The sequence below is a fragment of the Triticum urartu genome, chromosome 4 (genome assembly GCF_003073215.2).
Source record: "Triticum urartu cultivar G1812 chromosome 4, Tu2.1, whole genome shotgun sequence".
Classification (NCBI taxonomy): Eukaryota; Viridiplantae; Streptophyta; class Magnoliopsida; order Poales; family Poaceae; genus Triticum; species Triticum urartu.
In genome coordinates, this window is record NC_053025.1 from 6,757,690 (window position 1) to 6,776,551 (window position 18,862).

Genomic DNA, 18,862 nt, shown 5'->3' on the forward strand with positions numbered 1-18,862 from the left:
AGGAAGAAATAATCTTCGACCTTAGAGACAGCCTTAATTATTTATTTATATGCATTCTATCCCACAGGAACGCTTCGGCATTCTACTAGTAAAGGAAGCTTGACAGTGTAAACGAAAGCTAGCAGACTTAGTTGTTCGTTGTGCAATGTACGGACTGGCCCATTTTGGGAGCGGCCTTGGTGTGCAGAGCCCATACCGCAACCTTGTTTGGACGGCCGTCTCGAGTCGACCAGAAACCGACGCTCGCTTCCGTGGACACACAACCGGTGGCTCCATGCATGCATGCATCGCACGCAGTACGCACGCGGGCCGTTTCCAAGCCAACTAATGACTCCCTGCCGACGAGGCAGTACAGCTAATACAGCACTCGCTGCCAGCCAAACGCCTACGTGATAGACCCTCGCGAGCCCAGCTATACAACCTCCGCTCCTCCTCGATCCCGTCCTCGTTCACTCCGCATCCGCAGCCGAATTCCCCCCATCTCCACCGCTCAATCCCCCGGACCGCCGGACCACTCCTCGCCTTGCCATGGCAGCCGCAGCACTGAGAGCCCGGCTCAACGCCCACATCTCCACAATGTATGCCCAGGTGAGCCCACTCCCCTCCTCTTCAGTCGTGTGGTTCTGGGTTTTGGCTTGGCTGGCCTCCGGCTGACTTGGCCCTTGCCTTTGCCTTGGCGTGCGTGGTCGATGTCCATCCAGGGTGTGGTGGAGGAGGAGACCTTCGAGCAGCTGCGGGAGGACGGCACCGCCACCGAGCTCGCCCGCCTCTTCATCAACGAAGCCTACGAGATCCTCCACGACATCGACATCCGGATGTCCGCCCTCACGCCCTCTATCATCTCTCCCTCTGCTCTCTGTCTCGGGTACTGACTCATCTTCATTATCTGCTCTTGAATTCGCAGGGAGGAGCCGGAAGTGGACATCGACGAGGTGGAAGCCCTGACGCAACAGCTCATGGAGTGCGCCTCCAGGTGATAGATGACCATCATCAACACATTCTCTCTCTTCCACCAGCCTCTTTTTCATTACAATGCTTGTTGGCCCGCGATTCAGATCTGTCTGTACTTGGCACTGTCGTGTGGCCGTAATTAGAAGAATCGAGTTTAGTCAAGTTTCCTGTAAATCTTAATTTTAGGGCGATGATAAAGTGTTGTCGTTTTGTGAATATTTCTGGTATCAGTGATCTTCTATCTTGTGCATCCCCAATGGTGGTTTTTCTTGTTTGTCCACGACACCGATGTTGTTTTTATTTGGGTATGTCGGCACAGGGTGTGCACCTCATGGGGCACGACCGCACGAGGTTCGTGTCGTTTGTGGCGGCCGTCATATATATAGCCATAGAAAGAAGAGCTGAGTTTAATCGTATATATCTCATGTACCAGAATTGTTGGTACTCTTGCCGATCGCAATGGTATAGCTTGGCGAGGGGAGCTTTTGTCGCGCAGTGCCATTATTCTAGGTCGACAATGTAAAAATTGTCGTTTTATAAGCATGGCTGGTATTAATGGTCTGCTATTCTATGTATAGCCAATGGCCATTTTTTCTGTTTCGTCATTGGAACGATGTTGTTTCTATTCAGGTGTGTCAACAGCAGGGTGTGTACGTCGACATGGGCGTCATTTGAATGTCTTATATCCAAAATTAGAAGATCTGAATTTAGTTGTGTTTCATGTAATGGAATTGTCGGTATTCATGACAATGTCATGGTCAGGCAAGAAAAACTTGTCGTTTTGTATACATGCTGGCAGTACTGCTACTCTACATATATAACGACAATGGTGTTTTTCTGGTTCATCAAACAGTTTATATATTGAGTTGACAATCGTGATAGGAAACGGTTCCTTGAGAATACTATTAATTATGATGTCACAAATATGCTTATGTGTATCAACATGTCTCACTGTTTAATAAGTTTCTAATTAATTTTCTGATCAGCGTGTGTTCTGCATGTTTCAGTGTTGGTGCACAGCAAGTGAAACTCGCCTGCATGCATTTCGGAGATTTTCTATGCAATAAAATGCAAACAAGGGTCAGAACTTGATTTATTTTTACATATGTTCCACAATAATTATTTCTTAACAATATTTTTCAATTTCTCAATGTAAACCTACCCGCTGTTGTTGTCTTTTATGTCACTGTATTCAGCTCATACCAATCTAACATCATATATAAGTAACTGCTTTGCTTTCTCACTTCATCAGCAATCATGTTGATATTACTCGGTTCATTATCTCAATATGCAAAAAAAATATGATTCTCTTGTAATTTGTTGGCCCTTGTCTACTGTTTAGAACAGAACTAAATTTCAATATGGCCAGTGTCTTTCTTAAATAGAGGGTTAGAATTTCAGAACCATTTCAAGTCAGTTCTGTTAACCTCTTTACAATTTGACTGTGTGATCTATTTCCATTATTTCAGGTGCCTTGTGTCATTGGATCTTGTTAGGAATTTGTACTGTATTGTGCGCAATGACGTGGAGATCATGATGCAGGTAGGACCTTATGTGCCTAATGTTGTATTTTGATACCAACTTCTCACTAGTTTCATAATCCATAGATTGGTCATATATAGTTTAAGATTGAGAAAAAACAACAACCTTAAATACTTAATCTTATTCTGTCGATGTTTGGTTTTGGAGTACTTTGTTTGAGGTCTCTTATAATTTCATCTAGCCGCTGAATGTTTATGTCGTAATTTTGTCACCACATTTGGTAGATATATGTGGTAGCTCTTAAAAAGTAGTAGAACTTCTTTGTTTCCCCGCTTAAAAGCTTTGGCAAATACCAAATAAGAAACCGACCAATTTGTAACATGGCTGATTAGTGAAATGATGGAACTTGAGCACCATTATGTGCAATAGACTTGTCAAAATCATTTTTGGGAAGGTACATATGTTAATCATTGGCCTATTATTCATCTTTTGACGCAGCTGGAGGATCAGATCGCGGCCTGTGGTCCTAAGTAATGACAAGTGAAGGGGAAAGATCGTGATCCCATGTGATCCCTTACATTATGGTGTGTATGTGTCTCTAAAGATGTGGCGGTGTTCAAAGGGTGTCGGGCATTAGAGGGCGTGCGTGAAACCAGACGAGGATTTTAGCGGCGGAACTTTGGTCTCATAACCCTGTAAGCGGAACTTGTTGTCCTTTGTCCGTGTTTGTTCGTGAAGTCTATATACTTATGTGTCGTGGATGTGCTGCTGCCCTGCCCACGGGCTGTGTGTAAACCCCATCCTGGTTGGTTGGTTGCCAGTGACTTTCTTTTGTTGTATGTTGTGTTGGCTTCTCTCTCTAAGCAAGTCGTGTTGTTGGCTAGTGCACCAAGAGTGCTGCAAATCTCCATACTTGGATATTTTAAGCATCTCTTTTTGGTCTGTAATCTTCAGTGTGACTTTCTTATAAGAGTACGATGGTGCCATGGGCGGCAACAGGAGGAGCGGCAAAGTAGAGGTGATAGTTTTACTGGGCGACATGCAGGCATGACGAAGCCGGCAATCCGTGGGTTGGCACAAAACCAGATTCCAGTAGTGAAACTTATATCGATCAGAAGTGAAAAAACACAGAAGAACTACAAACTGAATTTTCTTAAACTCTTGTAAGATGAAGTATATACCGGACTGTTCCAAATAGTCAGCTCTCCACTGCTGGAATTTTTTATTCTACATAAGTACAGTAAAGTATTGTTTAAGAAAAGAAATACTCAGCTGAAGGAAAGACTATGACAGTAGAGGCGGCTCTACAGACATCAGCTTCCAAATACCACTTGGCATTGGAAGGGAAATAAGGCACTTTTGAAGATCCCTGCAGAACTTTCATAAATGATAACCCCTTCGTTACAATTTACATTGCAAGCATCACAATAAGAAAACCGTGAAGAAAGTACAAAGTGTGATTTCCAACACATCTTAGGAACTAACCACTGAGTATGTGCAAAATATATAGGTATAAGCCAACCTGATTTTTGTTCTTCTCTTGGTTAATGTGCATTACCAAAACCAGGTCTAGCACCGTGACTGGGCGTGACGCGATCAACGGTGTGTGTTGCCGGAACAAGAGGGAAAATGTCCCAGTGTTCGTCGCCAGGGGAGTCGACCGTCGCCGTGGGCGTTTGTTCGCCTGGTACAATCGTCTCCTCGTATTCTTGTGATTGTTCGTCAATCCTCGGGTCCAACAATTGGTAACAGACAAGAAAAGCGGTGTGCGTCACCGGAGATGAGGAAGACGGCATTGTGTTGCTAGACACGAAGAAGAAAGATGGCCTTGTTCGTGCGCAGATGAGGCATGCAGCGGTGTTCGCTTCAAGGACGCTGTAGCGGCGGCCATGGTGACAAAAACGACGGGAGCTGCAACAACTCCGAGATTATGGATAGATTGTTGGGAATAACCTTGTCCTGGATGCGTTCCGGGTGTGTTCGTGCGTGGTCGTGAGTCTGTTAGCAGGTTAGTTCGTCCATGTAGTTGTGTCAGTTGAGTAGTAGATGCTGGCCGAGTCATCCGAAGGAGCCATTCGAGGAGGTGGGCGTGCAGTGCGTGTGTGTGTCTGCTACTTACGCGGCTGTAATCAGTTTGTGAGATACAGTGTGTTACCGAGCAGTTTGAGCTGGGAATAGAAAAGGCCGTACATGCGGCATGGCGTTGGTCGCCTGAAAATATCCATTGTCCTCCTCTCCATCTTCTACCTCTGTCCGCGACCAAGCGAGCGAGAGGGAGGGAGGGCGAGCTGGTCCGGGGTTAGTCCCAACAGTCGTTACCACGGATTAAGATGGCCGACGACTTCATGTAACTTACGCTAAGTCCACACGCCTCTAGCGGGCATTTGACAAAGTTTAGGTGAATATTTGGCAAGGCGCATGGGCTGCTCGGCCCATAGACAGACCACGTTGGGAGGTGGGACCACCCAGGCTGGTCTTCGAACCCGGACGAGCTGTCAAGGCTTTCACCCGACGCCATCGCTTATCCAGCGGCAGTTTCCCGTTTCCGAGCTCATCAATGGCAAACGCCTCCGCAAGAGCCTGAGCAATACAAGGGGCTCCATCACCCCTCCACTCCTCGTCCATTCCGCCGACGCCACAGCAGCGAATTCCCCAGCGCGCCGAGCCTTCCGACCCTGGTCCGCCTGCCTCCTCCCGGACCTCCTAGCCATGTCGGCCGCCCAGATCAGGGCCGAGATCAACGGCCTTATCGCCTCCAAGTTCGCCGAGGTGAGCCCCCCCTCTCTCCCATCAACGTCCCATCTACACCCCGTGTGGTTGTGGGCTGGAATCGCTGAGCATCACCGTTTTCTATCGGTTTTGGCCGGCTGGCCAACTGACGTTTGCTCTGCCGTGGTGGATCTAGGGTACGGTGGATCAGTATTTCTTGCAGCTGTACGTGATGTGGAGGTACAAGAACATACGCAAGGGCATGGTCGTTGAGGTCATGGAACGCTTCCTCCAAGACGCTGACAAGATCCTCACCGAAATCGCCGTCTTGCTGTCGGCACCCCTCTCCCTCTGGTGTCGTCATTCTCGTCTCTTCGGGTATAAACTCATCTTGTCTGTTTCTCTGCTCTCATGTTCGCAGGAACCAGCCCCAGTTGGACTACGACAAGGTGGAGGGGATCGCCGATCAGCTCGAGGGGTGCAGCAGCAGCAGGTGATGATGACGACAAATACCCCTTTCCATTTTGTCCCCGCCCTTTTTTAACTCTAAGTTTGTTTCTCCGCTGCATCAATGTCCACATTCGGATGTGTTTGTCATGGGTATCTATGTTACATGGTAATAAGGGGATACGGGGACGGGAAATGGCATTTTCTAAAAATGGACTTACAGGGATAAGGCGAGTATATGCGTAGATGATGAATAAAATAGTTCAATGGTGCTTTACAAAAAAAATTAATAATAAGTTCCAATATAAATATTATAAAATGCCAAGTTGAAGGCCAAGGCTTCAAACTTCAGATGCTTCATCTCCTATCATCTCTTGCAAAAACTGGGGCTCATGATCAAGTGCCAGTTCAGCACCTTCATCTCTACACACTTTCAAGTGCCAGATCTCCACCAACATAAACCATTCTGCTTGTCCCACTCACATAATCTTTGGACTTGACAGTAGACGCAAGTTATCGTGCATAAAAACTAAACCCACAGCTCGTTCAGGAACCAAACTATTTCTCATAGTGTTATGAATAAAAGAATATGCGCTCCAATTCATCTCAAAACAAGAGGACGATGCTGGCGGCCCAAGTATAGCTTCAATCCTAAATCCTCATTTTCAAAAATAAAAAAGCTTCAAGGCTAAATCTTTTAACTCTGGAGTGTGCACACCATAAGTTCCCCACCATTTCTTTGGATCAAAATGAGCTCTATCATCTATTGCTTCTCGATCTTCAAAGGTATTCACAAATGAGAGAGGTCAGCAAATTGTTTTTCACTTTCCTCGTGTCATCTGGATTTGAAAAAAACTGCTTAGTTCCTGTTTTCTGTAATTTCAGCGTCAATGTGGCCGCTGACACGACCAGGAACTTCCTCAATCCATTTTGAACTGTAATTAATACTTTGGGTTCACAGAGTGTTCCATACAATGAAGGGAAGTGTGACTCTTGGTCCAGCGAACTGTCAAAATTTTATGAACAACATCATGAAATGGTGATTGTTTTTTTTCTTTTTTTGAATGAAACAGAAGGACGTATTTCTATTAATTTTCAAATAAACAATACAAAGTCTTTGAGCTAAATAAAAGAAGTAAACAGGAATAAAAAATTCAAAAGGAAGAACTAGATTACAACAAGTACAAACATGCTTCCCAGTGCTCCTTTCTTTCACCCGGACAGATAGCAACTTTCACCTTCTCTATCATGGTGTCCCATATCTCATAGATAAGATGAAGAAATGATTTATCTGTGCCGGTTGTCCTTATCATCAGGAAAATGGGTTCAGTGAAGGCAAGAATTAACTTATATTATCGCACCACTCCTCATTAAGAACCATTTTTTTCACGGATAATCCTTTCTCTAAATCACCCTCTTTATAATTATTCCACTCATTAGATAGAACCATTTTCTCAAGACATGACTTGATTAACATGAACCTCTTCAATATGATGAGACTTGCAAATGTTGTCTCTGCAATCGCAAGAAATTCTTGCTTGCTGAACACATTGAACATGGACAACCTCATGTTGTGATTCAAGATACAATTTTTAATATAGAAGGCATCATCTCCAGCTTGTTTTATCCATTTAAATTCAGTATTTTCACCAACAAAGTTCTTCGGATCACATATGTCCTTCATTACAAGCTTGAGGGGTTGCACAACACATGGAGTCCAGAAAATATTTCTGTAATGCGTTTCAATCCTCAAGCCAATATATTTGCAATTCGACGTATTGTCGGCGATAACCTGGACCACATTCTTTGATATGACCTATTCAATTACTTCCTTCAACCTATCAAATATGTATTCCTTGGTTTTTACCTATCAAAATAAAGAACTAGAAATTGTCAGCAACAAACAGCGAGTATTGTACAACACAAACAAGCAAAAGATAAGGTAAAAATTGTTGTCTAATAACCTTTACCTCTCTTTCGGTATTGATTGCTTTTAGGAACATGGGGACACCATATGTCATAGCTATGATGTTCAAAATAGGATGCCGTTGAGGATCATACCATCCATCACTTGCATATTCACTCCCTTGAAGAGCCATCACTAGTAGAAAACAGGGCTTTGGTCACGGGGCAGTTTCCACATTAGTCCCGGTTCAGTCAAGAACCGGGACTAACGTGAGCATTTATCCCGATTCGTGCGGCTAAGGCATTAGTCCCGGTTCACCTGGGCCCTTTAGTCCCGGTTCGTGCCACGAACCGGGACTAAAGGGTGCGATGGCACGAACCGGGACTAAAGGGTGCGATGCCCATTAGTCCCGGTTGGTGGCACCAACCGGGACTAAAGGTTAGACCTTTAGTCCCGGTTGGTGCCACCAACCGGTACTAATGGGTTTTGAGGCATTAGTACCGGTTCATGGCACGAACCGGTAATAAAGGTCCCATTTCCAAACTCCCCCCCCCTCCCCCCCTAGACCGCCTTTTCAGTTTTAGAAAAAACAATAGAAAATGATGGAAATGTCAAAAAAAAATAAAATAAAATAAGTTTCCCATGTGATATGTGGTCTACTTGTTGGGAAAATTTACAAATATGAATTTCGACTTTATTTGCAAAATCTCTTTGGAATTTGTAAAATGGGCATAACTTTTGCATACGAACTCGGATTAAAAAAAATTTATATGAAAAATCATCTACTCGAAGAGTTACATCCGAATTTAACAGGGGCTTTTCAGATCCTCAAAAACCTAACAGAAAAAAAGTTACGGGGCTTTTAAGATCTAGAGTGGAAAAAATCGAAAAAATTACTAGTCAAATCTGGTCAAACAATGGTCAAACTGTCGTCAAACAATGGTCAAACTGATTATTCTAGAATATTAGTGTTACTAAATAATTATTTCAGTTATTTTGAATTTTGGTCAAATCTGGTCAAACTAATTATTCAAGAAATATTAGTGTTACTAAATAATTATTGTTTTAAAAAAAAATAGTTTCAAACTCAAACAGTGAAATGTGTCACTTCATGCTCAAGCAAAATTCATGAAGGTTAATAGGATTGACATCTTACTATTGTCAGGAAAACAACAAGTGCAGACTTGGAACGAGAGAGAATAGAACCCAGAAGTTAAGCGTGCTCATGCTGGGGAAGTGGGAGGATGGGTGACCATTCGGGAAGTTAGATGATTTGGAATGATGAGGGGTGATTAGAGGATAAACTGAGCAGTGATGAGCCCTTTAGTCCCGGTTCGTGTAAGAACCGGGACTAAAGAGGAGAGGCATTAGTACCGACCCTTTAGTCACGGTTCGAAAACCGGGACTAAAGGAGCCTTACCAACCGGGACAAAAGCCCCTTTTTTCTACTAGTGCATGCCATCTTGATCGGCTCAAGCATCCTCTCAACATGGAACTTCTCCTTCTGCAGAAATGTGGTCCTCAATGCATCATATGACTGATCTGGAAAAAATGCATCATATGGTGGAGGCACATTGCCTCCCAATTTTTTGTTTGATACATAACTGTAAGAGGCAGGGTTTCTTTCCAAATTGATGGGAAGTGGTATAAAATAGAAGTGCACACCACAATCAGCATGCTTGCAAGGTGAACACCACTAGTACAATAGAACACGGTATAAGATTAACAAGATGCAAAGCTCCTATATATATAGAACATCCTTGCAATTTGGAGATCAACAATGTGTCTCTCTTCGAGGGGATATTTGTTTTGTTCTCCACCCCCCTCCCCCACCACCGACCCCCGCGTCGCCTCTCTCGGGCGACACGGGGGAACACCACCGGTGCCGGCTACTTCCTCCCCCCCCCCTCTGCCCCAGCACCTCGCCGCTGCCTGAGGAGCCCGCCGGCAAAGCCCGGTCATGCTCCAGGGAGGGTGGCGGCGGGGCTTCTCTCAGGGTGGCCCAAGGGCGGATCTGGCGTGTGAGCTCGGCGGGGTCCGGCGGGCGAGCGAGCACGGCTCTGGTGATGGCTGACGCGGATCCAGTGGTCCGGGAGTAGGGGCGGCGTGGCGGTGGCCTCACGGCGACCAGATGCGGCGCGGACGGCAGGGGGTTCCAGCATGAGCGACCGTGTTCTGGCAGATCGAGGGCTCGGCGAGGCTGGGCCTGGTGGTGGCGGCGTGGGCAGCTCGGCGACTCGGCGGACGGTGCGCAGCGCGCGCCTCGGCGTGCCTTGTCCCCCGCTCGGGTTGGTGGTGGTCCAGGCTGCGGGTCCCATGGAGGCGGCTGCTCCTCCGGTGGCGTGACGGCTGGGCGGCGTGGCGAGTAGGCGCGGCAACGGCGGCGGCCTCGCGACGTCCAGCAGTGGGTCGAGGCTAGGTAGTTGCGACCGCTCTGTCTCGCTCGTGCGACTCTGGCTTCCGGCGGTTCAGATCTAGTGCGGCTCGACTGTAGTCTTCCGACGGCGGCTTTGGCTGTCCTCCGGCCCTCCGAGGCAAGGCTTGGGGCGAGGTCGCAGTCTGGCCAGGCCCTCCCTTGCCTCTAGATTTGTGATGTGGGCTCCATGTTATCGGCCTGGCCGGGCTCCTGCCGACGGTGATGACGATGACGTGGCGGCTCTTGGGCTCCGGGGCGGCGGCCCCGGGTATGGTGGTGGCGGCTTCGGCCAGGAGGTGGCGCGAATCTGGTCACGGTGGATCATGGGATCCCGTGGCCAGAGTGAGGTCGGCCTCGGCAGGGGTGGTGGTCAGTGGGCGGCGGTCGGTGGTGACAGGTGGTCGACACATCTCCGGGAGAAATCCTTGCTCCGGTCTTCACCGGAGCCGGCGACGGCGGCGCCCGCGGGTGTCGTGATCTTTCCTGGAAGCGTCGCCGTGGAGTTGCTCCTTCTCCCCACGGCTTGGGCTTTGGAGGGAAACCTCAGATCTGTTGGATCGGGCGATGGAGGCGTCTTCGCATATTTCTCCTCCTTGGGGGCATCGTCTCGGAGCCGGCTATGACTGAGAGACTGGAGGATGATGGCATCTTCGCCGTCGATGGCGGCATCTTCGCCGCGTGGTTTGCTGAGGCGGGGCGTTGGTTTCTGTTTGGCAACGATGATGGCGTCAAGAGGATCTTGGGTCGCGGCGTGGTCTTCGGTAGTCGGTTCTTCCCGGCGTGTTCGAGGTGCTCTTTTCGGCACGATCGGCGCAAGTCCTACATATTTCCCCTGTGTTGCTCGTCGTCAAAGTCAGAGTTGTCGGTTGCTTGCGCGTGTGGCCATCCGTTGGCATGTGCCGTCGTGGCTTCTATTCCATGTCGGTGGCCAGGTTGGCCGGTGGTGCCCATGTCATGTGGGTTGTGTTGTATCGGTTTTAGCCCGGTTTTCCGTCAATTAACCGGACAATTCTCTTCTTCTTAATCAATGAAAATGGCAAGTCTTTTGCCTCGTTTCAAAAAAAGAATCCGAGATACTGGCCTGCTTTCCCTTTCTTTTCTTCACTGATGATGGCAAACTCGGACCTTCATAAGGAGGTAGGGAGATTAATTTATTTTTTGGTGCACTATTGGCTACAGCTGCACTAGCTTCACGATCTTCCTTGCGAAGTATCTCAAGAACAGGATAAGCAATCTTGGTGCATATCTTCACACTAGCACCTGTAGTCTTCAAAAGATGTGCTCTCACTCTTGAATAACTTACAGGGAAATCCCCACCACTAAAGTGGCAATTAAATCTTTCATCCCCTCCATATCGTGTAACATGAACCCACAGGGGAAACTTAGGATTAGAATAGTGATTCTCCTCTGTGTCATCAGCAGTCCCACATCCAAACCGAGCAAACATCGGACAGTTGAGCAAAAACTTTAATCCAGTACATGTTGACCCTTGACGGATAGTTTGATCAGACACAAGCAATCCACCCAAGCAAGAGATATAGTAGTCTAGCAGAAGATGATGTCAAGATTGCTAAGTTGTACACCAGATGAAACAGTGGTGTACACCACCAGATGAAACATGCACGTTCCTTTACACTGCTACTTGGCTTAGCCAGCTAGCCTAGCAGCAATCGAGCTTGAGTGCAAAATGGAGATGAATGTAGATGGATGGAGACAGGGAGGCTTACGGCGAGATGCTGCATCATGTCGTTGTTGCCGGCAGCGCGGAGAGATCGGCAGATTGCAGCAATTGACAGATGACGGCGATAGGACTCGTATGTAGGGTTTGTTTTGACGATCAGCGACCAGACACTGATATCAGGCAGCCCACATCAGCCTCCCGATGGGCTTCGGATCAAGTACTTGATCGTGGTAGCAGCCCCATACTATCCCTGTTGTATCCCCTTCGTATCCCAGCCGTTTTCTCTTTATTTTTATTTTTCTTAATTTAAAAAGGGACACATCAGGATACGTGTATCCTCGGCATATCGGTGTGTATCCCCGTTCTGGACGCGTATCCTGCATTGATTCGGCACACATGGGCATACCCATCTATGTTGCAGAATGCCCTGTGTGGTGTTTGCGCTGTGGTGTAGTCGTAAGTTGAAGTAGTGCCCAGTTTAGTTGTGTTTTGCATAACGGAAGTACTGGTATTCATTCCGAGGGCAATGTTATGGCTCGGACAGGAATTACTTTGTCGTCTCGCGAGCATTCCTGCTATTAATTATATGCTATTCCGTTAATGGTAGAGTTTTCTGTTTTTGTCCTTGTTTCTGTTCAGATGTGTCGGTGCGGTGTCATTTGCGGCTGTGGTATACACATAACTACAAGAGCTGGGGATAGTTGTGTCAGTATTCCTGCCAATGGCGATGCTATAGCTCGTCAAGGAAAACATTTGTCATTCTGCAAACATTTCTTGTATTAACGATACATGCTTATGTAACGGCAATGTTCTTTTTATTCAAATACTCGGATACATTTGTGCAGGGTGTGTACGTTATGGGGGCATGTGGCTCGTGTCATTCGCGCCGCTGTACAGCCATAATTAGAAGAGCTAAATTTAGTTGTGTTTTGTGTAAGAGAAATATTGATATTCATGCCAATCTTATGTCTCAACAAGTGGAACTTTGTCGGTTTTTAAATATCTATGGTACTACTTATCTGCTATCGCACGCAAGTCCTTGTTTTCTTGGTTTATCCACAATTTGTTGTGTTGACAACTGTGAAGGGAATTGGCCCCTTGAGAATAGTATTATGGCATTGCAAATATGCTTATGTGTATCAACATGCCCCAGTAGCATTTAATAAATTTCTAATTTTCCGATCTTCCACTTTGTGGCATATACCAGTGTTGGTGCTAAGAGAGTCAACCTCTCATGCGTGGAGTACTTCCATCCTGAGGCAACAACCGAAGAAGGGTCAGTACTCATTATGTACTATGTTGCACAATAACTATTCTCTACAGTCTCTCTCTCTCTCTCTGGTCTCGGGTACTGACTGGTCTTATCTGTTCTCTGGTCTGTGATACACAGGAATGATAGTGGTGGACTTCCACAAGGTGGACGCCCTCGTGCAGCAGCTCAAGGGGTGTAGCTCCAGGTGATAATGATGATGACGAACCCTCCCTCCCCACACATTCTTAATTAATTGTATCTTTGTTTATCCGTTGCGTTGATGTCGTGCGATTCGGATGTTTTATTCAAGTGTATGCCGTTCGTTTTGTTTGCCGTGTATCCATAGTTGTGTTTCATTAACGGAAAGAACAATGTTATGGCTCGGCGAGGAACACTTTGTCATCTTGCTAGCGTTCCTGGTATTGATGATCTGCTGCTATGTGTAATGCTAATGCCAATGGTAGTTATTTCGGTTTATCCATATTTCTGATCAGATAGTCGTCTTGGCGTTGTTTGGGGCTGTCATATGCGCATAAGTAGAAGAGCTGAGTTTAGTTGTGTTTTCTTGACGAACTTTCGGTATTCCTGCCAATAGGAGTGCTGTAGCTCATCAAGGAAAACTTTGTCTTCCTGCAAACATTTCTTGTATTAATGATATGTTATTCTACGTGAAGCCAATGTTAATTCCTGGTTTCTGCACTGCATTCAATGTTGTTTCTATTTGGATACGTTAGGACAGGGTGTGTACGTCATGGTCATGCGGCTTGTATCATTCGTGCTGTCGTGTAGGCATAATTAGAAGAGTCGAATTTGGTTGTGTTTCGTGCAAGGGAATTAACAATATTCGTGTCAATATTGTGTCTCGGCAAGTGAAACTTGTTTTTTTGAAATATCTTTGGTACTATTTATTCGCTATCACATGGAATGCTAGTGCCATTTATTTTTTTGGTTTACCAAACAATCTATTGTGTTGACAACCATGAGTTCGAATGCCTCCTTGAGAATATTATTATAGCAACACAAGTATGCTTATGTGTATCAACATGCCCAATATCGTTTAATTAGTATGGTCAATTTCTAATTTCCCGATCTTGCTCTTTTTTGCATATATCAGTGTTGGTGCTAACAAACTGAGCGTCTCATGCATGCACTTCCGTCGGTTCAATCATTCAAAAACCAAAGAAGGGTTAGTAGACAGTATCTTATTATACATGTTGCACAATAATTATTATCCACACTCTTTATTGTTCACATTCTATATGTAAACCCGCCCTATTTTATGGCACTATATTTAGCTCATACCAATCTAATATTCCCAGAACTAACCGGCTAGCTAGTCTTCATTTCATCTGCAACAACCTGGTGGTAGATCTTGGTTCATTTCCTAAATATACCTCTTTCATTACTTTCGTGTATCTTGTGAGCTCCAGGCTTTCGTTTATAGCATGACTAAGTCTGAGATGGCTAGATTTTTTTTCTTCAAATAGAGGTTTACAATTTCTGAACAATTTTAGTTCAGTTCGCTTAGAATTTAATAGTGTTGTATATTTGCATTATCCTAGGTACCTCATTGCATTGGCTCCTATTATGAATGAGTTCTGTGATGTGCGCAACATGTTCCTCACCATACTGCAGGTAGTCCCTTGTGTCCCTATGTTTTCTTTTTTTACACTAAACTTCTCACTTGTATCACAATAAATATACTGGATGTAGTTTATTGATAATTTAAAAAATTACATTGATTGTATTCTTGTTGTATAGAAAATTATAATGGAAGGAACCATTTGGTTTCTGGACCACATTGGAGCACTTAATTTGACGTCTCTGAAAATCCAATTTGGTTGTCAAATGTTTCTGTTCTTAATGTTGTCATCACACGGCCGTAGACGTATGTGATAGCTCTAAGCAATGGAGTTTCTTTGTTTCCCACCATTGCCAAGTATAGTAATATGATATTGACCACCTTTCAACAAAGCTGATTTGGTGAAACCATGTGTATTGAGCATTATCGTGCATTACAAACATGTATTAATCATTGACGTATTCTTCTTCTTCTTATGTAGATGGAGGAACAGGTCGATGCCTTGGGCCCTAAGTACTAGTGATCGGAATAAAAAAACATAGCCCCATGTTATCCCTGGTACAATGGGGTATATGTATCTTTCAATATATAGGCAATGTTCAACGTGTGCTGACCTTCAGCGGGGGCATTTGGAATCACATGATGATTCTTGCTCTAGAACTGCAGGCTTCCAAACATCCTGTGACAGAACTTGTTGTCTTGTTTGTGTCAGTTATATACACATGTGTGTCGTTGATGCCCCGCAGGCTATGCATAAACTCTATACTTGGTTGGTTTGTTGGTGACTTGTTTTGTTGTATGTTTGTGGCTCTTTTACATTATTGCAAAATGTTTCTACCGAAAGTGCATTATATCCCTAATCTTATTTTCATGTTGATGCCAATAGGTTAGGGAGGATTAATATCATTTATCAAGCTTATCTCGCGACACTTGTCTCTCGGTGACTATCTTTGGAGATGGTTAGCCCCTCATTTCAAAAAGGAGAAGGCGTCTATTATCCGAAGATTCAAAGGTTTTCTATATTATTTCAGTCGTAGGAAAGCAACACTATTAGGAGGGTTGAGGTGTTTGAGAATGTTGGGGATCATGCAAAACATATACACTTAACCTCGCCACTGTGTCAAGTCGACATTGAGGTAAAACCCTAGGAAGTTTTTACCAAATGATGGGATCCCCCAGTCCCGGAGTCATGGGATTGCCCCCTAGAGTCATATGTTTTGCTATTGGACACTCCAGTTCTCCATACCCTGGGATGCTTGGGTCCCAAAGTCCCCTGCCCATTGTGTTGCTAACCTTCTGCATGCATCAGGTCCTTGGGGTCTTGGACCTCCGGGTCCCCGGAGTGGGCATGCAACCATCTGGTTAGCCCCGATCCTTGGGGTCTCTTCCCCCATGTCCTATTGCGAGATGTGGGGGTCTGCCTCAGGTGAGTTCGAGTCCCCGGTCTATTAAGTCCTGGGCCCCGGAGTCCGTTGTGAGGCAATGGTCTGGTCTGCCTAGGGAGCAGGGGGTATAAGTACCCCCATTCCATTAAATTTGAGGTGCTCCACCATACCTATATGAAATATTGATTCCTCCCAATCCCTCTATTCAATCTCCATGATTATTTGGGGTTTGAAAGAGGAACACAGAATCTACATTTCCACCAAACCATTTTGTAATTCCGCAACTCGTTCATCAGCAACACTTGCTAACACTACTAGGGAAAAACTTACAGATAAAACTTTAGCAGTAGCGTTGGTATGTGGGGTGGCGCTACTGGTAATTAGTAGTAGCGTGTCACATACCGGCACTGCAGGTAGCAAGTTAGCAGTAGCGTTGGTCGATGACCCACACTACTGCTAAGTGGTCCCAGAGGGAGGAGTTGCTGTGCCCCACGGGCTTGCCATAGTAGGAGCACGGGTCAGGGGCTCACGCTCCTGCTAAACTCCTTAGCAATAGCGTGTTCTCCTGGCCCGCGCTGCTGCTATGGCCAGCCGAGCCGAGCTACCCGTCCCCACTTAGCAGTGGTGCTTGGCCAGGACCCACGCTACAGCTAATGTGGTTAGCACTAGCATTGGTCCATGACCCGCACTACTGCTAAGTTAAACATTTTCCGTGCGCCCGTTCGTCACTCTCCTTTGTGCCACTCTTCGCCCGCGCCCGACCATCCTCCTCCTCCTCCTCCCTCGTCACCGCCGTCGTTGCATTGTGCCTCTGTCATCGCCCCGTCCTCCTCCCTCCTCCTCCTCCAGCCACCGCCCCACCTCCCTCCAACCTCCGCCCCTCTAGTCGCTACCCTCCTCTATCCTCCTCCAGCCGCCGCCCCATCTCCATCCGCCACTCCTCCCCCATCCTCCTCCTCCATCCTTCCTCCCCCTCCATCTAAAGGTTGCGAAAATGAATACTAAGGAAAAAATTCTGCCACCACACGTGCAAATGGTAGACCACCAGTAAATAAGGCACTCAAGAAGTCCTTGGCATATCAACAATGTTTGTGTAACGATGGTACTTTCATGTATTTATCTTCTTGAGAACAAATGATGTAAGAGCATTCATAGCCGGACGCCTCAAACCCACGTCAAACATCCAGGCGGATGGCCCAAACAATAAAATTCGACCCAGACGGGCATCTCAAATGGGCCTCAAACGCTCTGACTGACCGGCACCCCTCATATACAACCCAAATATGAGGCGGATATGGGCATGCCCGGACGTATCCGTCAGGTCGGACCCAACCCACGCTAGCAACAAGGAACCCACATATATTTTTCGCCATCCGCATGCCGGACAAAACCCTAGCTACTTCCCTATACTCCCTTCCGCCATCCAATCTCTCATCCGATGATCTCTGGCCTTCTCCGACATGGCGGGCAGCGGATCCAAATCCTTCATCTCCAGATCCGTCGACCGCGAGCTCATTGCACACACCCTCGAGGAGGAGATGGCCGTCCGGCTTGCGCTGCGCAGCTCCTGGGAGGTGGCCACCCGTGTGAGGCAGCTCTTGGACTCCTTCTGTCGGGAATCCATTCCGTCCACCAAAATGGTGGATGGATCTGGCGCTAGGTGTGCCCTCGTTGCCTCACCGAAGGCGGTGTGGTCCGTCTTTCATCGGAACGCGGTGGTGGATGCTTAACCCCTTCATTGGTGCGCCGATGCCATCGACACACCATGGGCATTGCCTGACGCAAACATGGCGTGGCATGCCCGGCGTGCAAGGCAACGGGCGAGGAAGGCGGCGGCAACCCTTTCGGCGGTGGACGTCGGCAAAACAGAGTCGCATTCTCCGGTGCCCCATATGATGCAGCAGTCCAGGCGCCGCAACCGCGTTGTGGTGAATGTCACCGGCTCATCCCAGGACAGATCAATAATCGATCTGACGTCCACCGGCACTGTTCGGGCTCCGGGCTGCGACAAGGAAGAGTAGGGCATGGGAGACGGCGACGCCTTGAGTCCCGTGAGCCGGCTAGTTTCATATGACATACTCTACCTTGCCGGTGACCGGACCAACACCCTGGGGAGTACCACCGGCCGCCGGAGATGGGCACGGGTGAGCTCCGCTTAGATGGATTTGAGGTTTCTATTTTAAGGTGTCTGGTTGTAGAATCCAATATTTGGGGCCTGACCGGTCACTATCCGCGGACTTGCCCGGGCATGTCTGCCGAGGGGTTGAATTTGGATTTGCCTAGTCCGGCCGTAGATGCTCTAACATTGGTACTCCCTCCGTTCCATAATGTAGTGCGCTTACGCATCTCGAGATCTAAATTTGACCGTAAACTTAACCAACGAGAACGATTGCGGCGGAAACAAAAATTATTACACTGAATTCGTATTTCGATACCAATTTAGTGGTATAATTTTTGCTCCCGCCGCACTTGGTCTCGTTAGTTAAATTTATGGTCAAAAAATAAGGGCGCACTACATTGTGAAATGGAGGTAGTATAAATATAAAGGAAGGTTTACAGAGTGAAAAAAGCTAGGAGGCTGAATTGTTCGTTGTGCAATGACAGAACGGCCCGTTTTGGGAGCGGCGTCGTTGTTGAAGAGATGTCAGGCCCTTCCCAGTGCTCCACCGTTGACAGGTGCTAAGCATGCCACATAAGCGGAAAAATGACATGGCACATCATTTAAAGAGGGGAGAGAGCACTTTGGTGACCCCAGAAAGAACCAATGACAAGCGCGAGAACCTAGGCAAACCGCTTAAATGAAACAATTTGACCAATGCATGAAAGACTTTAGGTGTTAACTCATTAAATAAAGTGTGCTTAGCAACAACAAGTTAAGCACCTATGCATTGGGAAGTTGAGTTGCTAAGGTATTTAATGCACTTAGCACCTCATCTAAGCACCATTGCATTGGGAGAGGTCTCATGGGATGTGCATTTGAAGAGAGAAGGCAGCCCAGGACATGGCAGAGCCCATACCGCAATCTTGTTGGACGGCCGTCTCGACTCTCGA

General features: G+C 46.7%; 1 pseudogene; it reads left to right on the forward strand.

Moving 5' to 3' along the window:
- Positions 1–459: 459 nt before the first annotated feature.
- Positions 460–3,173, forward strand: LOC125553363 (annotated as a pseudogene).
- The last annotated feature ends 15,689 nt before the right edge of the window (positions 3,174–18,862 follow it).